General features: G+C 37.2%; 1 long non-coding RNA gene across 2 annotated transcripts in view; it reads left to right on the forward strand.

Moving 5' to 3' along the window:
* LOC106156437 (uncharacterized) overlaps positions 1-25,712 on the forward strand; it is a 43,094-nt gene that overhangs the window by 1,628 nt on the left and 15,754 nt on the right. Inside the window, exons 1-2 of one of the 2 annotated variants that reach the window (XR_015333044.1) lie at positions 12,546-20,780; positions 22,092-24,496. The exons of the other annotated variant lie outside the window; for it this stretch is intronic. This is a non-coding gene — a long non-coding RNA (uncharacterized LOC106156437). Of the gene's footprint in view, positions 1-12,545; positions 20,781-22,091; positions 24,497-25,712 lie in introns of those variants that run through there. 2 annotated transcript variants of the gene reach the window in all.

Consider the following 25,712-nt stretch of genomic DNA (forward strand, 5'->3'; position numbering starts at 1 on the left):
CTGACATGAAATGTGGATTTCACTGACATTCTGTATGTGAAGATAAAAAATTGTATATGAAGGTAAAAAATTCCTTTCATGAAATAATTATTTTCAAATGAAAGAAAGAAGAAAAAAGAAAATTTACTGAATTTTATCCTATTATTTAAAGCAGACTTGTTAGGGCTAATTTAGTAAATGTCACTGTTTTGACTCTACAGAAGATTTCTCTAGTGTTCTGTCAGGATGTCTGATAATACTATTTACACAATAAAACAACCAAAATATATCAATGTTATTTATAAACATTCAACACAAAGAACGTGGTAATTGTGCATATTGTAGGCATGATTGACATAGGATGTACACTGCATTAATGTATCTAGTTTATATAGCCTTGGGTAAAAGAAGCGGGAGCAGACTGCTGCGGCATATTCTAAATGTTTTGAGGTGGATTTCTTTCACCAGCAGCACAACCAAGTGAAAAGGGGGATATAAAAGAGTAATAAGAATGCAAGCAGGCCCATAACGTGCCTTTATGACCTCCACCTATCCATCATCTATCAATTATGTCACTAGGTTGTCAGGGAGATGATTGAAAATATTTACCTTGATTGTTGAGCAGAGTGATTGATCAGCCCGGCTAGAAAGATCTAAGGACTGAATCGTCTCATGGATGTGAAAATAATAACACATAAACACAAATTGTGGCAATTTATTTTGACTGCATGACAGGCAGAAGCAATAAAGATATTGCAAAGTGTGATAGATGGGGGAGCGAAATTGCACAATTTTTTTCTAGAGCAGGGGTAATGGCTGGGACAGGTGTTTCTGCGGTACTTTTGATCACAGTGCAGAAATTTACACATGTTTTGCATGCGTAAAATCACAGTGGAACCAACGCCTCTTCAGCATTCAAAGAATGATGATTTGGTGTGGCTAAAAGCAGTCATTCTTTGATGAATGGTCGGCAAGTGAGACAGAAATTCATCTTGTACTCCACTGTGCCAAATGTTGCCGAGTATTTGATTAAGGTGAACATTACTTTTAAAGCACTTGGCTTATCACTTAATCCTGGCTGTAATAAATGGCCTGCTCTCCAGACAGAGTTACCATCCAACCCATCCACTTTTACCAGCTAGCTGTACCCTGCCTGTACTGTTAATTCTCCTACATTTCATGTAATGACCACCAGGCTAGCACAGACAGTACAGTTAGATAAGGGGTATTTGTTCATGAGGAAAATAATAGTAACTATTGAGTAACAGTATCAGTATGTGTAATGTGTAGAGTATAGGTGTGGGTGGTGGCGCTGTGTTATTATCATAAAGGTAACCTGTGTAAGGTATTCAAGACGAGATGTATCAGCTGGTACAAGACTGAAGAATGGCCGGAGGCAGAATTGAGTCATTTATTTCCCAGTATCTGTCACCTCCACTCACATACTAGGGCAACAGGTGATGAAAGTGACAGTTTGATACTCCCAAAAGTGGACATTTGTTTTCTCCCAGGGTAATAGATCACATACACATCAGAACAAACTGTGGTTACCGTGCCAACATGTGTCATCAGCTCGTCTTGGTACCACGTCCCAGCGCTATTATTGTCACGGTGTCATTCTTGCCGAGGTTCAATTTGTGATAGGTGAGATAGACAGGGTCGCAGGGGTCACCTGTAATCTGGTGATAGTAGGATGACAAATGACTATGTGTACATACAAGATGTCATTCAATCTACCGCAGCTGAAGCGCAAATGACAGATGAGGGCCGCAATCATCTCACAGCAATGTCATGTGTAATAAATCAGGCGGCACCTTTGATTTGACAGTCGGTGTGACTCCTTTAACCTGCTTATCAACAATTTATAACATGCAGTGGCACCCAGGGCCTCAGCGAGATATAAAATAGGGGTTTGACATGGCACTATTGGCGATCTGTTGTAAATTCTTTCATAAAGAAATATAAAAGGTCGTATAGATCCAAGACACGTGAAGGAAAGATTGCATTTTCTTGATTTACTCTGACAGCGCAGTAATTTACATCATCCATTATATTAATTCATAATGCCTTAAAATTAGTGGCTTTTCTTTAGAAGTGATAAGAGGTAATGGGCTGCATTGTCTATTCTGAGAGATTGTATATGATTGATAGCATTTAACTGCAGACAGAGGAACCTGAGAGGCTGCCTACATGCGATCCTTCAGAAGTTTATGCCTATCAAATACTTCCGTAATGTTCCGGCTATACATTATTTTATAGTGAGTGATAGCGATTTTATGTGCATCAACTCTTGATGAATATTTTTCATTCTATCTTATCTTGACATTAAAGTCATATTCATACTCCAGTGAAGTAGTGTTTTTGAAGCTGGTGGCGCCGTGATGCCAGCGAGGCTTTGTCTGGTGACGGCAGCTGCTTGGTGAGATTTAATGGCGCAGGAAAGCTAGTTACACAAATGGCAAGGAGGGGAATATGGTGCCCTCGAAATGGTTATATCTGCGACACTGTTGTACAGTAACCATCTGGTGTCATGAAACTGTTTTGATTGAGATTGTTTTCTTGTGTTATAAATGTTAATCAATTTTTTAAAGTCATATCTCCATGTACAATATTTATGTTGTGCCATATTGATGGACATGGATGAAAACATGTCTGTGCCAAAATCAGAATAAAAACACCATCCTAAAAAACAAAACAGATAGTAAGACAAGATTGTTAATGAATTATTGCTGTTAGTAACTAGGTTTCAGTGATGTTTCTGTAAATAAGATAAATATTTATTTGATCTATGTTGTGAACCACATGATATATGTGCGATCTGCTTGGAGTTTTCCAATTTCATTTACATAAAATAATCAAGAAAAAAAACAAATGTGAAAGGAACCTGTGCCCTAATCACTGTGTTAGCACATTAATTTCTAATTCAAGGGCTTTAATTTTACAAATGTCATTTAAATATATTGAGCACACAAGCCATTCCATTGACAAGTGGCTATTTTATGAGGCTGGCTCAAAGTTTATCTTTCAAATTGCAGGCCCTTGTCAGAGCTGTGTAGTAAATGGGCTTTGAATATCTGTTATCGGGAATGAGCAGCTATATATTATAATTTGATGTAGGACAAAGGACCATCATCCAGTGTTCCAAATGCCAGAAAAACACACTCCTGTCCCTATTTATTATCTGCTTGCATGATTGGACCATTGCAATCCTTTGATATCATGAATGCTGGCCATTTTATTTGTCATTCGGTAGTTTTATGATTATAATTTGTCATTGTTAGTGTTATTTCATTGTCCTATCTATTGGATCCAGACAGCCTAGCATAGCACCGCATTTCCCATTAACTGCCGCGAGCCTAGAGGGGCCATTTATAACAGGGCCTGCTTTGCATCAGATAGGGATGACAGGTAAAATAATGTGGGGGATCCATTTATTGATAGTCCGACAAATATTTTGACGGATGACTGTGAATATGAAACAAGTCCCCACATGCGAACCTGTGCCTAGGCCATGTTTGCCAAAGCTCTTGAGAATTAAGCGATATCCTATCTTGTGACTAAAAAAAGATCAAAGTAAGAATGCTCATCTGTGGAAATGCACTGAAATACTTGAGAGGGAGCTTGAGTATTAAAAGAATGAATGACTGGAAGCTTTGTTAGGACGGAAGTTAACTGTCAGCATAAAGAGGGACTTGGCCATTCTTTTGAATGTAATAATTTGCAGTAATTACCTTAAAGATTTTTGACTGGTAGTTTTGAATTAAAAAAATTCCAGGCACAACATCAGTTTAGGTTACTCTGAGAGATGACCTGACCCTGCAAGAATACATTCTTTTATTGTAATAGGAGGAAAAGAAAACTAGTTTCACCATGTTTTGTGAAGCAAATGGTTCACACGAAACTATTTCATTTCAATTATGGCTGAGTTGTCAAGTAACAGGATATAAATGTAGTTTCTGTATAAGGTGATCTTGTACATTTCTATATGTGGCATGATGAATTTTTTTCAGAATTCACCTTAGCATTTTTTTCTCTTCGGTTTTTCTCTTGTTTAGACTGTGCATTTCCTAGAAGAGAGAGTCAGGGGGCGCTGTTTGAGCCTGAACAACAATGAAACAAGACAAGGCAATTTGATTATGCTGACATTTGCATGCAGGCAAAGACAAATGGAGCTCCATTATCAACATCTCATGTAATCAGAATTGACTGGAGCTTGAATTATCTCTTATAATGAATGTGAACGCTAAATGACAGAAGATGTTATTGAATCAACCTGTCACGTGTAATTAGGCCTGCGCCTGGTACTTGGCAAGAACGTGTGATATAATGGTATTTAGAACTTGTTGTATTGACTATTGTTAATTTGATAAGAAAGTATTGTCAAGTCGGCAGAAAGTAAGACAGAGCCAGCTGCCTCATTACCAGTGGACTACTACATACATACACATACACTGTTTACAGCAGTACTCAATATTGGTTCATGATAGACTTGAATCAGCTGGCTCATAAATTGTATAGCATTCTGTGTCTATATGGTAGCTGACTTCATCTGTTCAGTTCAAGGTATAAAAAATGGTTGCTACTCCCATCTCTTGTCTCTGTATGAAGTAATGCAATATGTTTCTCTTCCAACACACATTTTACTTTTATTTACTTTATAGCTAGGTTTGTGTTTAAGGAAATGGGAATGTCGTCATACAAAAGTGATCACAGAAAATAATAATAGGGCGCAGAATTTTTTGTACATACAAGGGGATGTTGGAAAATGGTGATGAACTAGTCATGTTCCTTATATCCATGGATATCCAGATATTTGAGTCAGTACTTAATGAGAGATTAGTGTGTTTGATCACATAAATTTATGGCACTTCCTGGGTGTATTTATTGTGAGATTTTTTGGTAAAAATTTGAGTTTGCTGTTTTAAATTCTGGTGTGTTCTACCGGAGGGGCTGCAGGCATTCTCATAAAAATGCCTCGACAAGAAAAATTAAGCAGTGACATGCCAAAGGAAGATTAGCGTGAACTGGTGTGGTTTTTAATGTTTTAATGTGATTTGATGACTCTTCGCGAGCTGAATACACTTCCTCTGTATGTCTCTTAACGTTGTACTATTTTTGTATACCGTCATTGGTGCAAATCATCATTTTCACACACAGGCAAGGTTCTGCTTTTAAGACTCGAGTCATATGAAATATAACATACTGGTAGATATTCGTCTAAATAGCTTCTCTCTGTATTATTTAATGCCACCCATCCCTCCCCGCCAAAGCAGCATTACCTGGACTAACTTCCCAAACATCATCAGCACCTTTACCCCTACTGTGTGTGTGTGCATGTAAATGTGCGTGTGTGTGTGTGTGTATGCGTGCACATGTGCATGCATGTGTGGTTGGGTGGATGTGTGGGGAGAGGCCTAAAACGTAAATGTGGCTTACTCCTGCCTAGCCATCTCCTGTAGGTTTTTCTTTGATTTTATTGAAACTTGGAACACAGGAACATCTTGATGTGCAGTTTTTAAGTTTGTGATTTTTATCACTGTTTTGCCAAATTAGTTTTAGAAAATGGAATTGGTTCTTATATATTATTTCTTTTGTACAATAATGCACTGTTTTCTATTAATTGCAATGAGACTGTCCACTTTAGAAGACCTCAGCATATAGTTGTGTGATTATACCCTTCATAATGGTTATTTCTTGTGAAATATATAAATTCAATGGATACTAAAAGATGATATGTTTTTGTTCAGGCATCTCCTCCCACAATTTTTATATAATATATCAATGTCACCTGGCCTATAGGTTGGGGTAAGGAGGGGGGGGGGGGGTGAGGAGGGGGGGGGTTAAAAAGAAATGCACTATTGGAAATAAAGGAAAGGTCTTCTCTGAATCAAAATTTGATCTAGTTTGTATTTTGTTTTCTGATTTGGGTCAAGAAACAGGGTACAAAGATCCTGAGTGGATAATAGTGATGGTATATACAAAAAAAGTTTTTGATAAATTTCTTAATTTTGCTATTGTTATGACAGGAAGTGTACTTGTAGATGTTGAAATAAGCATCACCATTTAAAGAAAAAATTATCTTCGTTATGAACATTGATGATTTCAGGTTCAGTGACTTGGGGAAAACGTTTTCTGGAAAAAAGAATCTAAAAACATTCCCACATACTTTTTATTGCATGTCTGTTTGCATAAAATCTGAATTGTTATGAGCATTTTCTGGAACTCCAGTTTTGTGAAAACAATAATTAAGCATTCTATGTTACATGCAATTTGACCATTATGGTGGGAAATTAATTTTATATCGCAGGTACGTTTGTACTGAAGCAAACACATGAGCAATTCAGGTCGTACTCTTTAACCTGCAGGGGCTGGCTTGACAACTTCTCTTAGTCATGATTTCAGTTATTTTATACACTGCTGTAAGTGTTTATTGTTATTCATTTTGTTAAACATTTGTTTAAATTTATTTTTATTCATCCAAGTTGTTAAAAAAAATGCATTCAAGTCATCTAGAAAAAAGGCTGTTAGTATTATGTTGTGTAATGCTTATAGTGCTTTTAACCTCTTGTTTTGAACATTGTTTGTAACATTTTGAACTGAAAACAACTTGGAAATGGAAATTTTTGCCATTCATGCACAAAGTTTACATATAAATCCCATAGAGCTTTGTCTTGTTTCCTCTGCCAAGGAGGCAACGTTTTTGCCTTTATTTGTTTGTTAGTGAACAGCCAAAATTTAAAAATTATGATAACAGAAATGACCTATCTGAATCTTAAAATGGATCACATTTTGGTGGTGATCAGTTAAATAATAAATTACAATAATTAAGCTGCTTTGGCAAAGTTTTTTACTCTCTTGATGCTTTTCTGGTTTCCCTCTGACACAGAATGACCCAATGTTATGTTTCTCTGTTCCATCCATCCTCCAAGATATCTATTCCCCTCCTCCTGCAATTTTACAGTAGGTCTGTCAGCGGGTGCTGGTCCTGATATCTTCACTCCACAAAGTTTTCCATGTTTTCCAGTGAAGCAAGCACGCACACAGACTATAGGCAGGCGTGGGCAGATGTAGGGAGCCGTAGAACCAATTACTGTCATCCCAGTTAGATCAATAACATTCAACTTTTCATGAAAGATTAGATTTAAACCAGTAGTTTGGAAGGAGTAATTGTGCCTGGGTTATAAGTCCTTGAAATCTAATGAGACAGCAAGCTACACCTTAAAGGCCAATTTGTAGGTGTCGGAATTTGGCTGTCGTAAAATCTAAAATTGTCAAACCAAGTCCCGCCACAAGTCCTTCATCTTACAACAAATGAAAATGATGATTATTTTCTGTCAAATGTCTCATTGTCTCGTGCCAGATATATCATTAGAAAGAAATTTTTAATCCTGTGAACAATGCGGTAAACAATGTGGTAAGTGAAAGACGTCCATGATTAGTAGAGGCCACGGACCTGCATATACAGAACTGCCGCCATCATTAGATATATTAAGTGGAGCAAATATGAAGTCCCATTTTCTTATCTATCTCTACATTAATGGGTATTTGATGAGCCAGCATAACCCATGACAAAACAGACATGAGTATGACTGACATTTTATTGAAAAAACCAGAGAATGATAACACTTGGTTATTTGCTCTAATTATAACCTATACTCAGCAGAACACGAAAAGAAATTACCTCTGTTGCTTAGAGAGTGCCGTGCTGCCAAGAAACATCTCAAATGCTCTTTACAAACCTGACCAATGATTCATTTGAAGTGAAAAATTATCACTTATGTCAGTGGTACATCACGGCATTATTGATGGTACCAAAGTGGGATATGATAATTTGGGAATGTGGTGGCATCCTTGGAGAGACATCAGTGTCAATACGAAAAGATTAGCACATCCAGCCTGTCTGGGGCTTTTCCTACAGAACATTAAGTACCTAATGAATTCATTCATTACACTCAACAAGCTGCAAATTCATTGCCCACAAAGCCACATTTGCATTCCTGGTGTTTCTGCTGTGTGCCTTACACAGTGTATAATGAAGGAAGGAACAGGCTATAGCTTTTCTATGCTTGGCTGCTTTGCAAGGAAATGAGTGTTTCCACTTGTTTAGATGACACACAGCACTGTTGATGGGAGAATAAGAGGAAAAGCCACATTACCATGAGAATGGCTAGAAGTTGGTTTACAAATGATGATGACTGTGAAAATGGTATTGAATGTGACTTTACTGGAAACTGGACTTGGATGTGTTATGATGGCAATGAGGGCTGTCCATCACTGACCTTAGATTGTAAAGAAAAGATTTATGTTTTTGGGAGTTATTTTTTTCACTTATATGTAACGTGTGTGTGTGTGTGTGTGTGTGTGTCTCCCATCTCTCTCTCTCTCTCTCTCTCTCTCTCTCTCTCTCTCTCTCTCTCTCTCTCTCTCTCTCTCTCTCTCTCTCTCTCTCTCTCTCTCTGTGTGTGTGTGTGTGTGTGTGTGAGTGAATGAGTGTCTGTGTGGCTAATAAATGGTTACACATACATTTTTCCAGGTTACAGCAATAAACTTTTCCATCATCTGCAGTTAGGAGAAAATCAGTCTAGCAACTCTGCATTTTACGTCATATTTGACGATTAATTTCTAACATTGACTTTTTTTTTGGCACTTTGTCTTTTTCTGAAAAAAATAACAAATAGATGAGAAAAATAAGTGCCTCAGATTCAACATAATGATAACTGCAATTCTCCCTCAGCAAAAATGAACCTTGTGTAATTTTTTTTATCAGAAAAGAAAACAGAAATGTGATACTTTATGATTTTTTTTTTTTTTGGGGGGGGGGGTGACTAAGATGTGATAAATTCAGAAAGCTAATGAAGTTAACAGGTCTAATAGAACAGAACATAAAGCACTTACAAGAGGTTGCTATTTTCACAGCATAACCTTGTTAGCACTAATAAGAGGAAGTGTATTTGAGACACACCATAATTTCTTCTGATCAAATTGTTTTAGAAGGCCAATCAGCAGGGATCCTGACAAACTACTTTCAGCCGCAAATGTCATTAGTCCGAGGAGTCGCTGGAGTCAAGGCCAGAGCCCCCTTGGTCTTGGGGTCGTTAACATGGGCATCGTCAATACACCGCTGTGGGTGATGATCTTCTTCTCCAGTCTGCCATTATATAGTCTGGACTGAAAAAAAAACTCGAAAAAAAAATGAGCATAATGACCACTGTAAACATCGATGCGTTGGTTCCAAATGTTGTCATTTTATATCGCTAAATGAATTGATTGGGGACCTCAATGATATGATTTATCAGGCCAAGGGCTGTTATTGGCTCTAGTCAGGGGATTCCAAGAATGATACACATTGATTTTTGGATTAAAAATATCAATGTAAATAATTGGTTGTTATGTGATGGTTGGCAGGCTGCAAATAACATTTTCTATCTGGTGACTTGATATGTTCGCATGGCTGGAAGACCAAATCAAGATGACATCCTGGTTGTTAGCGTTTGAACTTAAAAACCCTCCGGATCTTTGGGGATTTCTTTTATTTCACTGTGTTTGCTTTAGTGCTTTAGAAAGAAGATTAAATACTGGTGACTGACAGAGCATTAAAAGTTAGTGAATGATAGCATACATATAATATGTAGGGCTGACATTACAAGTTTTGTGATGTTGCATTTCACAGACTTTCCTAGTGATTGGTTGGTGCCATTATTTGTACAAGCTATACATTACTATTATAGAGTTTGCTTCACTAATAGCTGTAAGTTTTTTGGCTTAGCTTAGACTGCTAAAATATACTGAAAATAGGTTAGCTGACTGCTGCAAAATGATGTTGTGACAATGATGGTGGTACATTTCAATAATGCTAAGACCAGCTAAGCAAGTCTTCTTTTGTGCATGCATCACACAACCCAACAATGAGAGTGTGTCACTCCATGTAGATCACTGTATGTTGATTGTCATTATATATAATATTGATTGCTTATGTTTTTTTTTTTTTTTCTTCATGATTGGGTGTAAATGAAACAGTTATTACCTAATTGCTTTTAAAAGATGTCGTTTGTTGCTATCCATTGATTTTTACACCGTCACTGCCTTGGGAAATAAAGGGTTGTGTGATGTCTCCTCAGCAAGTTAACACTTGAAATGTATGCTTTAAGATGACAGATGCTGAGCATGGTCTATAATATTTTTAACAGTTTTTATTCTCTCACACAATCACTCTGTTTTAGTGTACAGTAAAAGCTCTAGTCTGTCTCATTGTAGATTTAGAAATTTGATCCTTGGGCTAACTTTCAACACATAAAATGAGATTCTTCTTGTGACACAACTTATGCTGAATTTGGAACATCCTGTGCCTAGAAAGATTTTTTGCTTGGTCATTGTGTGAAACAAGCCCCTATTGAAGTAAAGAACTAGCATTAGTTATTGTTAAATAAAATATTAGATTTATTATTTTGCATCGTCCCACAATTTATCATGTTAAATTCTACACCAATGTTCCACCTCTTCTAAATATCCCAACAGAAGGCAGTGCATAAGAAACATGATTATCACCAAGATGAAAAGAAACATTTATTGGTTTTGATTTGTATGACCATTTTTCAAATAATAGCGCTGCTCCTTTTAAAGCCATTCTCTTGTTTAGTATGCAGTCAGCATTGGGAGCAGCCATTTCAGACCAAGCACTTTGTACATCCACCTAAATGACGTGGTATTAGACACAGCAATCAGTCCCAGTAACTGTGGAATTATGACTGGTTATGTGCCCTGAGGTGAATGATTTTCATAACAATGCTTCAAAGGGGAGCTTCCTGTTTGACAATCATTTTGATCGGTCATTAGTCTGCTGTGTATAGTAAGTTAATGGTGGAAAAAATTATTTTACTTGCAAAATGAAATCTCCGCTATGTGATTATCCTTTTCTCTTCAGTTTTGATTTCGTACTTGGTGTTATTTGGCATCAAAATGGTCTCAGTTCTTAAGCTGAATTTATAACAAAATGGACTGTGAAACATTATCAGTTTTTATGATACACTAACTTATTACACATTTAATGGTGATAGGGGGCATCCATATAGTGTAAACCTTCACATAAATGTATTCATTTTCATCAGTTCTTGATGAAAAATATAAATGAGAAGTCAAGTTGTAGTTTAATTTTAGCTGTGGAAGATAATTTGTGTGTGGGATGTAGGACTGCAGTTTTTATTTAGATTTCCTCTGCTGGTGACATCGGTGCAACCCGTCTTGATCCTGATGTCTTTATTGTGGCTTCTCTATGGTGAAACACTTTTTAAAAAAGAATTAATTATGAACATTTGCCAATTGTCTTCCTTTTTCCTTATCTTCCATAAAACAAATCATCTGTTTGGGGAAGAGGGGACCTGTGGTTGCAGCATGACTAAGACAGATTTTTCTTCTACAAGGAAGTAGACGTACATGTGTTCTGTGGCGTTCAACTTTCTTTGAATACGTATCACAGCCATCTTTCCTGTTCACATCTGCATTGAACAAATTGTTCACACAAGATGACTTCAGAATGTGAAATGGACTAAATGTAAATTATCTGAGACAACCAAAAATCTTGCGACTTACGGGTAAAATCATGCAGATTCTTGCACATTTTCTAGTCTCACATCACATTGCACAGCCGTGTTTTACGCTAAATATCAGCTGATTTCCAGTGGTGACGTTAGACAAACAAATTGTGAAAGAGGAGTATAAAATGACGAATGTTTTTGAACTAAAATCTTAGCCTGCTAAACACACATTGATCAGTAATTGTAGATTTGACCAGAATTTAGCAGTCCAAGATTATCCCAAGAATTTTAGACTTTGAAAATGGACCCCTGCTGCATTTTGATCATCTCAGGGTGCAAGTTAGGCTTTTTTTCTGATCTAATTTAGGCCTTGTGTGAACTCGGCCCAAGATAAATGAGAGAGACAATGTGCAGTTGCTCTGACAAGATAACATTTGTATCATCCTCTGTCAGTCATCTTTTTTGGCGTGAATAGTTTACAAGATGACTTGAAAAATGTCATCGTCTTTGCGACACTGAGACATTAGTGTCATGGTAGTTGAAATTGTAGCCACATTACCGCATTCCCACAGATCATCAAAGGGCCCCAGGTCCATGTTGCTTCTCATTTACTGTCACCTACACAACATGGAAAACAATACTTTCTTGTGCAAGACAAGATGGACAGTCTCCTCATATATTTTGATTGCAACTTGGTTTTTGATATGTTCATTTTTCATCGCTTGAAACAAATAGAAAGTGTCTGTTTCTTTGAAGGTGCTTCCTTTTGATGTAAGACAAAGCTCATACATCTTGTCGAGTATACTTGCTCTTCCCTAAGGCCCTATAGATGACTTGAAGTCAACCACAGTGAAAACCTTTTATACCGTGCTGGCAGACAAATTGCTTTTGAGAATTTCCAATTTTCCTACTAAAAATACGTTGTGTACATATGTTTATCTCACAGCAAGTTTTTTTTTTTTTTTTTTTTTTTTTTTTTTTTTTTTTTTTGTAGAAAAAAAAACAAGCGTGAATGTTTATTATATAAGCGTATGTGTCAGTGCTTTTGATGTTTTTACTTTTGATATTATAAGTGTCAAACATTCTGTTTTGCCTTGAAAGTAACAGTAGGTTGTAAAAAAGCACTACACTTTGCTTTTGAACTAGACTAAGTGCATAGAATATAAAGCAGAAGAAAATACGGCACTACTTGTGTTCTTGTCATTATGCATTTTGCTGATAGTTTTCAGAAAAAAAGGCCTTGGTAATTCTAAGATTAGCAGCAGTACCTGAGTGTAATTACACATGACAGGCGGGGTAAAATTGAGCAATAACTCTTGGTAATATTGAGTTGATTAGAGTCCTTAATTCCAGCAAAATTCAATTTTGCACATCATTTCAATTTACACTGTCACCTGGAATGAGAAATATTGAAATCACATGCCCAGGAAATGAGGATGTGTGCTGCGGCAGCCTGCTAGGAAACCACAGCCTCTAGAACAGGCTCCGGGATATTGACTGGAGAAAGTGAAAACCTCTAGGACAGGCTCCAGGATATTGACTGGGGAAAGTAAAAACCTCTAGAACAGGCTCCGGGATATTGACTGGAGAAAGTAAAAATCTCTAGAACAGGCTGTAAGATTTTGACGGAGAAAGTGAAAACCTCTAGAACAGGCTCTGGGATATTAAGTGTAGAAAGTGAAAACCTGTAGAACAGGCTCTAAGATTTTGACAGAGAAAGAGAAAACCTCTAGAATAGGCTCTGGGATGTTGACTGGAGAAAGTGAAAACCAGTAGAACAGGATTTGGGATAAAACCACTTGTTTGGATCATTCTTATGTTATATGATGTGGACCATTCAAAGGTCTGTGTACTAGATACATCATGTATCAGAGACTGGTGTATACAACCATCTTTATCAGACTTGAGATTATGCAAAAGAAAACATAAAAAAGAGATTAATTCATCAACAACTTCTTTTTTGCTGCATCTCCCAGATCTATCCAGTGTTTTTTTGACAGTTTAGGGTTTGTGTCCTTGTCCAGTAATTATGTCACAGTTCCATGATGAGTTTGTCTTGATATCATCATATCATGTATGTAATATGTGGTATCCTGTTCGTGGCATCTTGAAATTATATTCATCTGTGTCAGTGATAGCGCTCAGGTTCTGTTATGATTGAAGCTGTCATGTTACTCAAACATATCACACCTGTAAACCTGCTTTGAAGAAGCAGTCAACTACAGAAAGAGGGGTATTTTTTTACTGGGGATCACAATGGTGAAGGGTTTTCAAAGAGATAATTGCACAGGTAGTCATGTTCTGGTAGATATTTGAGAGACAAACAGCTTTTCACACCTGTGAGACAAGCAGGTGGGGAGACAGTGCATTATTGATAGGAAAAAAAGGTGCATCTTTGTCAGATGTCCACTGTTTTGTGAGGTTCAATAAAATGTGTACCAGGATAACGTACTTTGATGGATGGATACAAGGTGAACAAAATGTACTCAGATTTCAGGAATGTTTCAATATATATATATGTATATATAAAAGGAGCTGGAGTCATCCTCATTTATGACAGTCTTGTAGTCAGGTGCTACATTATAACACATTGAATGCAGAAAGTTAGGAAATATTTTCAAAAAGTAACATGCATCATGTTTTATTTTTTTGGCTGTCAGTCATTGATAATTGTTCTTGTGAGTGGATTTGTAGTCTTGATAGAAGAGGAGGGTATAAGCTAAAGAAAAGTTCAGTCTGAAAAAAAATTTCATAATGCTATATCAGTTAATTTTAATTTACTTATCTCTTTTCTACTACATGAAATATATGAAGATTAAATCAGCATTATAAATCTGTGTTTAATGAAGCCAAATCCCAGGCAATCATTTTTACCCCTGCCAAGGAGGTTATGTTTTCACCCCTGTTTGTTTGTCTGTTTGGCCATCTTTCATCAATATAACTCAGAAAGTTATGGACTGATTTTGATGAAATTTTCAGGAACTGTCAGAAGTGGGCCATGGAACAGATGATTAGTTTTTGGTGGTGATACGGATCGATATTCAATCAATAATCAATAATAATGGAAAATTGCTGCCTTGGCAGAGGTCTGCGCTCTCTGAGTGCTTTTCTAGTTTTTAATGAAAATGGCATTACAACAACCATTTAAAAAAGAATCATAAAAATTGTCATTTTAATTCCACATTTTTATGGAATCCCATATTGTTATGGTATATAGCATTTGAATAATCCATATTACTTCAACAAAAGTACACAAATGTTACCTTCCTTTTTTCCTTGGAGCATTGTTCCCATGTTTTGTTGCCTTCAAGGTGTGTGTGTGTATGAACCAGTGGCAGTGATTACCACACAATGGAATACCTGCAGATTTGTTCTTTTTTTGACAGAACAATGATTAATTACTGCATTTATACCTTTTTCCCATTTATGACTTTGACACGAGTAACATTTGAGCGGAAACATAATCATGCTACATAGTTGTCGTTTGACTGTAGAGAATTGCTGTTTTCAAAGACCAGGGGCTGTTCTCCAGGCAGCCTGGCCGTGTAGAATCATACCAGCAACCTTCTCAATTTTCACTAAGTGTGCACCAGGCGTGAAATTCATAGAGAAAAAAGATCTTCTCTCTGAGGCTGATTGATGGTTGCCATCATTATACATCACCATGTAGACAGTTGGAATTGGACTGGTTGTGATAGATGAGGTGTTTTTATGAGGAAACCTGGAGAAAAAATACAATGATGCCTCTCCATTGATGGCCTGCGATTGTCTTAGTCACATCAGTCTTAGTTTCATCAAACATAAAGCGTGATGCTGGTATTGGTTTTGTAAATTACAGAACCAGAATCATCAATTTGCCTTTTGTTGTCAAATTATTTCTTTAGTACTAGTCTGACTTCTCACCTCCCCAGCCATAGATTTAAATGAAGCAGTCTTCTGTCATCCTCTGATGCTCTCGATCTGCACCTTTCTTGGGGCATGTTTCTTGTTTATTATATGCTTTTTCAAACAAACAAAATGCTCATATTTTACATTAGTTATTTTTGGCCATTGGTCTATATTTCCATCCATTGCTTACAGGGGCGGCTCCAGGGATATTTTCAGACAGGCTTCCAAATTATCTATGTTGATCCATCCACCATTTTTGACGGTCTTCCAACATTTTAAAAAGATACCCAACAATGTAAGCTTGAAAATCTGACCATCTTCTGGAAGACCCAGAAGACAGCCTGAATCTGCCCCTGGTTTAGATGTCTGTCATTACTGGTCAGTTTGCTGGTCACATCTTTTTCTTTCCATGGAAACTGGGGTCATTTTCTTTGTTATTAAGTTTTGATCACCAACCACTGTGTATGTCAGTCTCTCTTTGTCTGTCTGTCTGTCTGTATATGTTTTGTTTGTGAAATCATCCTTGAGATAACCTAACTGAGTTAGACCGCATTCACAACGAGTTGAGCCATGGCTCTACAAAGTCACGAACTAAATATGGTGGACATACATGAAAGGAAAACTGCCTAATCTTTTAATAGTCTCTCCGCCTCTCACATACCTCCCCATGCGTCTTCCCTGCGGGAGTACAGTCATTTAATCTCGGTTCCATTGGGATGACACATGGGGAGGCGGGTGAGAGGCATATTTAGTTCGTGACTTTGTAGAGCCATTGCTCAACTCGTTGTGAATGGGGTCTTAGTCTTTTATATGTATTTGTTTGTAGTAGTGTTCATTTGGCTTATTATTTTTCTGAACTGTTAAGATGATGGCTGGCTAGTTGGCTAAACTGTTTGGATTGGTGGTTAGATAGCTGGCTAGTTGGCTAAACTGTTTGGATTGGTGGTTAGATAGCTGGCTAGTTGGCTGTACTGTTTGGATTGGATGGCTGGCTAGTTGGCTGTACTGTTTGGATTGGTGGTTAGATGGCTAGCTAGTTGGCTGTACTGTTTGGATTGGTGGTTAGATAGCTGTCTAGTTGGCTGTACTGTTTGGATTGGTGGTAAGATGGCTAGCTAGTTGACTGTACTGTTTGGATTGGTGGTTAGATAGCTGGCTAGTTGGCTGTACTGTTTGGATTGGTGGTTAGATGGCTAGCTAGTTGGCTGTACTGTTTGGATTGGTGGTTAGATGGCTAGCTAGTTGGCTGTACTGTTTGGATTGGATGGCTGGCTTGTTGGCTGTACTGTTTGGATTGGTGGTTAGATAGCTGGCTAGTTGGCTGTACTGTTTGGATTGGTGGTTAGATGGCTAGCTAGTTGGCTGTACTGTTTGGATTGGTGGTTAGATGGCTAGCTAGTTGGCTGTACTGTTTGGATTGGTGGTTAGATAGCTGTCTAGTTGGCTGTACTGTTTGGATTGGTGGTAAGATGGCTAGCTAGTTGACTGTACTGTTTGGATTGGTGGTTAGATAGCTGGCTAGTTGGCTGTACTGTTTGGATTGGTGGTTAGATGGCTAGCTAGTTGGCTGTACTGTTTGGATTGGTGGTTAGATGGCTAGCTAGTTGGCTGTACTGTTTGGATTGGTGGTTAGATGGCTAGCTAGTTGGCTGTACTGTTTGGATTGGATGGCTGGCTTGTTGGCTGTACTGTTTGGATTGGTGGTCAGATAGCTGGCTAGTTGGCTATACTATTTAGATTGGTGGTTAGATGGCTAGCTAGTTAGTTGGCTGTACTGTTTGGATGGATGGCTACGTCATTTTCCTAAATTTTGGCAATGTATGGTAAAATAAATTAGAAAAAACTTACCCATCTCCTATTTAATATATTACTGTATTTGGGTTGCAAACTTTATACAGATCCAGAGAAATACAAATATTTCCATAGCTTGAACTTTAAAATTTCTGCAAATAATTAAAAGACTATTTTACCTTTGAGAGCTTTAATCCACTTTTTTGTCTGCTCTATAGTGTAACTTTCATCAGAATTGATTAAAGCAAGTCATATAAGGGCTGCTTTTGAGGCATATTCTTAGCAAACCGAACCTTTAAAGACCTTTACCACACCATAATATTTCATCCATCACACTGTCATAGGTGATTTAGAACAGTCTTGAAATCTCTGGAGCAGTGGGAAGAGACATAAAAGATATAATCTGATAAAATTCTAGTTAAGCTAATCTAAATTGTAACTGACAGCATGAGAATAAATATTGCAAGAAGATAAGGTTGTATGTGTCGTAGGGAGAAAGTGTAAAAGGTATTTAAATATGTTTGAATTTCCAAGAATTTTTCATAAATTTCCCTCATGATCCAAAGCATGTCTTGTACAAAGCCATGAGAATTTAAAATGTACTTATTGCCATCAAGCCCTGCAGCCCAGCAAGATTACCTGTGGGCATTGGTGAACCTAACACAAAAAGGGTTTTTAAGTTCAGAACCTTTTGACATAAAATTTTTGATCTGTGTAGATCAAAGTACTTAATATATATTTAAGCCATTAAACATTTATATTGTAATGTATCATGCATGTTTCCTTATAACACATAGTAGAACTAGCCAGAAGAGAATTGTAAACATGATATATTTTTTAAAATGTGATTTTGACCATTTCAGGTGTGCATGTTTATTCAGTTTTGACTTTTACATATAGCTTGAAAGTTCAATAATGATAGGAGTTTACAATTTTTTTTTTTTTTGCATTTTTTTTTACCTACTAACCTTTGAATGACCTCTGTATGACCCAGTTATGCAATACCAGTCATTGCTGATAATATGTTAGAAATGTAAAAGAATTTCTGAATGAAACAAACTTAAGTTGAAAGCAGGACAGAAAAAAAGAAAGCAAGGAAAGAAATAATCTAAAAATGACCATTAGTAAGAACTTTAAGGACTGTTGCTGCATTATTGCAAACTGACAGCTCATAGAACAGAAAATCATTTGATGAATGACTGCTTGTACTCTGTTATACTGGCTTATATTTGATACATGACTAAAAACCAGTGGAAGTGCAGGTTGTCTACTATCAGATAATTGAACACGGCAAACATCAAAGCTGTCATAATGTCATTATCTATTGTTGTTGGAATGAAATATGTGCTTGATGCCTTGCGATTTACCCATTATCTGGCCAAATTTCATCTAGTGGTAGTTTGACAGTCATGCAATAGACATGATTGATGTCAATCATTTCCAGTGATGGATCAGCGTCTAGAGAGTGGCCAATCCCGGCAGCAGCTGCATCGTAATTAGCAAGAGGGACTCAGGGTGCCCCAATAGCAGTGTCATCTTCCAATAACCCGGTTAACGTCTGTAAACAACCAAGAAGATCCAATAAACTGGCTGTATTTCCAAGCCCGAACAGTGACTTCACTCCTGCTTCAGCTTGCCAGTCAAGAGCCCAGGGAGTAGTTTATCAGACTTTGTGATGTTAAGCAGAGACCTTTCCCTGATCATTTGTCATATCCAATTTGTGTCACACACTGCTGCTGTCAGATAGTGACACACAAATTGTATATCAACAGGACTTGGAAGTCATTCTGGAATTCTCCAGGGGGAGTGATAATGAGTTACACAGAGGCCAGAAACTGTGCGGTATTCTTCATTCAATATTAGGAACATGTAGACACTGGATCTATAATCAACTTGGTTACACACAACATTGGCATTTTGCTGGCTTCTCCTGCCCATGCCCCCATGCCAAGTGGTTATTCTATACATTAGTAAAGCAGACAATTAATTTTGAATGTATGGCTACAAATATATTGAACATGAAAAAGTATTCCGACGTAAAATCATTGTCTGTTAAAAGCCGCAAGGGGATTTCATATAAAGATAGAATCCCTGTACAAGTACAATAGTGTTGGTAGACATTCTTTGTTTTTAATCCAGGAGTACAGACCTTGATAAGTTGTCACAAAACTTTTGTTACCAGGTACAAATTAACACTTGATTGAACATTCTTCAAAGATTTAATTTTTTTTTGACAATTCATCCACAAACCCCCTCCTCAAATATATGTTTTCAGTTTAAGGTTTTTCTAGGTGACCAGATCACCTATCAGTATGATCTCATTCTTGAGAAAAAATGGATCTCCCCTCTGTGGGCCTATCAGTCTTGTTGAATGTCACATCATATTTGTATCTCAAATGGTTAATAAGATATGCTTGAATCCAAACATGATCCCTTCCCAAATTAGAAAAAGGGTTTAAGAGGCCAATAAAACCTTAGGGCAGCATCCAAGTGAGATGGGTCAAACAGAGTGTTAAGATCCTGCCTGCTATCTGCAGAGCTGGTGCAGTTCTCTATTAGTTATTAACTAGATATAGACTCAGTGTCATTCATAAAGAGGAAACTTTTATGTAAATGTATCTCTTTGCAACAGACCTCTTTACTGGGAATCTATCAATGAGCTATTTGTTTCTTAGATAATGTTATTTTCTGCATGTTTCTCCTAAATATGGCAGATTTATGACTCCTTAATAAAAGGATTTTGCATATCTTGTCCTGTTTCAGAATTTTTTTAAGTGAATATGCAATGTTAAGTTAGTAACTCCTGACTTCATGACAGGTAAAAAGTATATTGCATGTGCCTAATATCTATTTCATTGTCCCAAAAGATATCAAAGGTAATTTTAAGCTGCAAAACAGTGATATTTGCTGTGGATGGATTCTGTAACCTAAGCTACCTGGACACCATAAATGCACACACACTCATGCAGTCCTTGAGTTTTACTGGTCTGATATTCACTGACTAGAGTCACATGAAAAATGCCAGTGCAGAAAAATTCTATGGAATATATTTGCACTGCAGGCTGGGTAAAATTAGGGTTGAGAAGTATGTAATATTTATCAGTTCTATCAGGTTAATGGGAGGTAAATAAACTCTCCACCAGAATCTCTATCTTTGGTCCTTGTAATTAGTGAAAGCCACCATCAGCACCAAACCTTGTAATGTCTGCACTTAGGGACAAGCAATCTCAGTCTTTAGGTGTGAATTTTCCCAAATGTATAAGAATTTAAGCGTCATTTTTTGCCTGTAAAGGTGGTAATTTTTCATTTGCATGTTTGATTTTTAGAGCATGCGGATCTGAGGACCTTTGCAACCTGCCACGGAGACCTCCTGTACAAATCAAACCTATCTCCGATTTCCCTTGATGTTGCCATTGCATGTAGTTTCAGTGGCTGTACATAGGAGATCAAGCCGGGTGATACTGCTCTGTGCCTTAGAGCAGGCATTTGCATGTTTTCTAAACATTTCATTTTTATCTGTGCTTGCTGGTACCAGGTTGTAGCTGTCATGTTACATGATTGATGGATGTTGAGATCAAAAAAGTTCGGCAGGTAACATACCGATTATTATATAGCTTTAATTGCTTGTTTATCTCTATGGAAGAAAAATGTAGTGTTTAGTTCCCTTGTGTTAGCATTCAATCAAGCTAGGTGGAAATCAGAAGAAGACTCAGTTGAAAGAATTCCCTCTCATGTGGGTTATGGGTGCGTCACTAATTTTTCCTGACAGTTAAGATGAGGGACACCCTTCTGTGCTGCGGCCACCTTCAGGGACAATCTGGTCTACCTGTGATTATATCCTTAACCCCTTGAAAGCAAACACTGACTTAGACTGACAGCTGGTGAAGAGACTGACACCAGCACTGAGGGCTGATGAGGGCTGATGATGGGCGGGCCAGGTGGTGATGGGAAGGCTCCGGGTTATGATGGGGGGGGGGGGAGCGGGCTGGTGGAGGAGACCTACACCCTCAGTCTGCTCTCTCTGTGTCTCTCTGCCTTTAACCCCCCTTTCCCTCTCTCTCTCTCTCTCCCCCCTCTCTTACTCTCCTTTCTCTCTCTCTTCTGTCTCTTTCCCTCTCTCTCTCTCTCTCTCTCTCTCTCTCTCTCTCTCTCTCTCTCTCTCTCTCTCTCTCTCTCTGTCATCAAGTTATTGTATTGGACAGCTTAACCTTCATAATAAAATGCAACTGAATATCTATTTTACTTTTTGTTTGCACAATTTATAGTGTAGTTTACTGGAAGATGTTTTGAATATTTCCTGACTCTGTCTATGTACAGGTACAGTATTTGCCCCAGGCACTAAATTAATGTCATACCTTAGTTATTTCCAGGTGATGGATGACTTTTCATCTTTATTTTATTTTTTATTAATTGATTTGGTTATTTAGTTTATATTAATACTTTTTTGATAAAAAAAATATATATATATAGATTATGATTAAGTTACCTTTGTCTGAAATTCAGAGTTTTTTGTCACTGAATGAAAACGGCTGTCATTTTAGATGTCTTGAATGATTTAGCAGAAATTTAAAAATGATAAATTTGCCAGACCTATATTTCATTTGGCATTCATATTTTGAAGTTTGTCCCACTTTGAAAATGAATAAGATCATTCTTTAATATTTAATATTTCATCAAAATTAGTTTTCATGATATATATATATATTGGACCACAGAAATAAAATGGTGAAAAACAACATCTGCATTGGAAAATGGTTGACACGTAATTATCTCTGAAAGCTGACAGATATGTTGTATCTTCAATAGAATGGGCCTACAATTTGTTACAACAATGACAAATGTCTAAATTTACTTGTCATCATGACAGTTTTAGTTGACAATGTTGTGTTAATTTTTAAAAAGGTGACACGTACCAGTTGTACCTCATCCTTCACGTTGTCAACCGTGGAAAATGAGACAAGAGCAGCTAGGTGCTGCGAAAAACTCCTGACATTACTAACAATTTTAGAGACTGACAACCAGGGACTCCAACCAACTCTTGTCAGTACTAGAAAGTGTAGAGACTGACAACCAAGGTTATTTGGATTCCAACCAACTCATTTCAGTACTAGAAAGTGTAGAGACTGACAACCAGGGACTCCAACCAACTCATGTCAGTACTAGAAAGTGTAGAGACTGACAACCAAGGACTCCAACCAACTCATTTCAGAACTAGAAAGTGTAGAGACTGACAACCAAGGTTATTTGGATTCCAACCAACTCATTTCAGTACTAGAAAGTGTAGAGACTGACAACCAAGGACTCCAACCAACTCATTTCAGTACTAGAAAGTGTAGAGACTGACAACCAGGGACTCCAACCAACTCATGTCAGTACTAGAAAGTTTAGAGACTGACAGCCAGGGACTAACCAAATCATACCAGAACCAGCAAGAGCCGAGATTGACAACCAGGCTGTCTTTTCAATCATCCAGATAAAAAGTCCAATAAACTTCCAAATGTTTTTTAAAGAGAGTTTCCCTATTACTTGCTCCATTCCCAGCATAACATATCTCCATATCTGAGATGTTCTGCGTATCAGCCTGATGCATATCTGTTTGAAGTTGTCATATTTCTAGGTTTCTAATGAACCTCTGGGTAACTCCTGTCTACTTCTGTCTGTGTTTTCTCTGACCTGATCTGACCTGAGCAGTTGTTGCGTTCTTCACCCCAGCATGACTGAGCCCTGGCGCTGGCCCATATGTCAGACTACCTGACAACACAGTTGTCTTGTCAAATCAAATCATTGGGTTTTCCCAAAGGTCACCAAGGCCCACCCAGAGAGGAGAGCATCTTTGACTTACTGTCAGATTCTGCTCATTTGAACACTGACGACAGTGCACCATGCAGGGGATTCCTCTTCCATGTGGTGCAGACGTCAACTAGTTCCTAGAAAACTTGTCATGATGATCTTTAATAAAACTTGATGTTCAGATGGTGGTGAAACAGTGTTTTATTTTGCCATAAACTTGTTTCTGTCTACCTTATAGAAAAGTAATATAAAGATGATAAGAATTTGACATAGATATTATTTATTACTAGAGCTTATTATTAATAATAATAATTCTTTATTGGTTTAAGGCTATGACCAAACTTACATACACGAAATACATTGAAACAAGATTCAAGTGTGACATAGGTAGTGTTCCACAAGATTATTAATAATAATAAAATCATTGACTTTGTTTGACTATTTTTTGCCTGCATCCAAATGTTACTTGAACAGTTGAGTATTGCACAAATCTGACGGATGTTCACACAAAAGAGAACATGATCAACTGATGAATCTACATTGTTTTTTTTCTTCCAATAAAAATGGCGATGTTGGTTAATTCTTTGTTCCTAGGCCCATATTAATGTGTAAACTGAATAAAACATCAATATACAAGGCTTTTCTCTTGTTTGAATATTTTTCATTCATGTTCATTAAAAAAAGGCACATCCCTTATGCAAAAAAAAAAAAAAAAAAAAAAAAAAACATGGAAAATGCCTTTGTTCTCTTAGCTGATGTATATTCAGAGGAGATAATGAAGGAGAACAAGATAGATATGATGATATGGGCTAGCGGGCACTTAAAGTCCAAGCTGATTGATAAGGTCCATTTGGTTGTCCCTTGTGTACTGCAAGATGGACAGTAGCTAATAATTTACCGTTATTTGACCAGAGGCGTTGTTTGATCACCGCAGGCATTGCCTCTGGGTATGGGAAAAGCCACTTCAGTTTCTTTAGTTTTGAGAAGGAATACATCAAAATTATGCATTCTTGTGTCAATCTTGAGGAAAATGAATAAAATTCAGATTCATGTCTTTCCAAATGTAGTGTTTCAGAAGCTTTATTGCTGCTTTTTTATATTACCTTAGGGATGACAGTGCAGTGTGTTTTCTCAAGAAATATTGTAATTACAATTGATAACACCACTGGCTGCATTTACATCTTATAATGATAAATGACGTTTTATAAATAGCTTATTTTGTATCCCTCGCACTGTAATCAAAATAGATAGATAGCATCATTTCAAACACAATCATCACAATTTTAGACCCAAGTACCAAAACAATGGTTTTCAGTTAGTCAGTTTGTCATCTTTCATTTTTCCTAAAGAAGAAAGGCCAGCTTGAAATGGTATACAGGAAGTCATAAGTTGTCTTGCTAGTCATAACCAAGTTTAATGGGCATCTCTGCCTTGATGGATCATTTTTCTGGAGAAAAATGTCGAATAGTTCCATTTTTTCAGCTTGTCTAATGAATGGTTTCCTGGAGCAATGTCTGGTAAGTGAGGTTTGAGTTCTCTTCTTGTCTCCGTGCCTTGCTACGCATGGTTACCACTTTCATAACTTTCACCATGATTGATCTGTGTGTGTTTTAATTACATACTTTTGTAATTATCTGCTCATTAGCAAAATGTTCCCGTGATGAACGACTGTCCTGATACAAATTGAAGGAGATATTAAAATACTTGACATGAACATTTATTATCTGGAGATAATGAGTTGGAGACTATCAGCTGAAAACAAATGACTTTTCTAACCCACTTTGAGAATGTGAGTACCAGGCCGAGAACTGTTGTTTTTCACTGAAGTGTTCCCATTCATACTGGAAGTTGAAAGCCGTGGTAGTTTGTCAAGTTATTGGCAGGATCAATTTTATATTTTATAGCTTTTATTCTAATTGAAATATAATTAGAGATCTTCAACTGACGTAAGGATTTTGAAATTAAATGATAGAGGAGATAGTAATAATAAAGCAAACATTTGAACTCCAGCTAAGTGCAAAGCCTATATTCATTAATTCACTTTTTCACAGGCAGTTTTTTTTTCTTGACACTTTACTAGGGTTGTTGAAATAATGAAGCTCAGGTACTTGAAAGCAAGATGTAGTTCACATGTCATTGATTTCTGTGAATTAACACCGGCTTTGTACTACAAAGTAAACAGAGAAGAATGACTGCTTCACACACCCATCAGATAATGGCGGTGTATAGGGAATGGCTGGATAGATTTCCCATTGTCAGAAGTCACTGCCCTCTGGGCAAGTTTTACTCGGTGGATGCAACCTGAGATGGTATTACTGAAGGTTTTAAATAACCACACATTCAGGCAAGAAAATAATCCATCTCCAACTCGTAATAGAATAGCATTACAAACAACCAATATTTCTGCAGCTACTGCAAACCTCTTGGTGGGCGACTGAACTGCAGTTATGGAATTTATAGAAAAAAAAAACTAATTTGCTGTTATTTTTCTTGCAGATGACCTCTACTTCTTTAGTGATATAAGTTGCCCCACCTATTAAAGAATAAGCCACACCTGCGGAGTCACCTCGCCCAAATACTCTATTAGAAACCATTTTAAAAAAGCAAACAAGATATGAAGAGTTTGTTTGATTGTGACCCTTGGGTCAACCACAACTTTGATAAAAAAAATCAACCATGGCTCATGCAAAGGGATAAAAAAGATAATTTTGCACTCTCCATGAGAGCAGAAAA

Source organism: Lingula anatina, chromosome 2 (assembly GCF_051362555.1).
Source record: "Lingula anatina isolate TDL-2025a chromosome 2, LinAna3.0, whole genome shotgun sequence".
NCBI lineage: Eukaryota > Metazoa > Brachiopoda > Lingulata > Lingulida > Lingulidae > Lingula > Lingula anatina.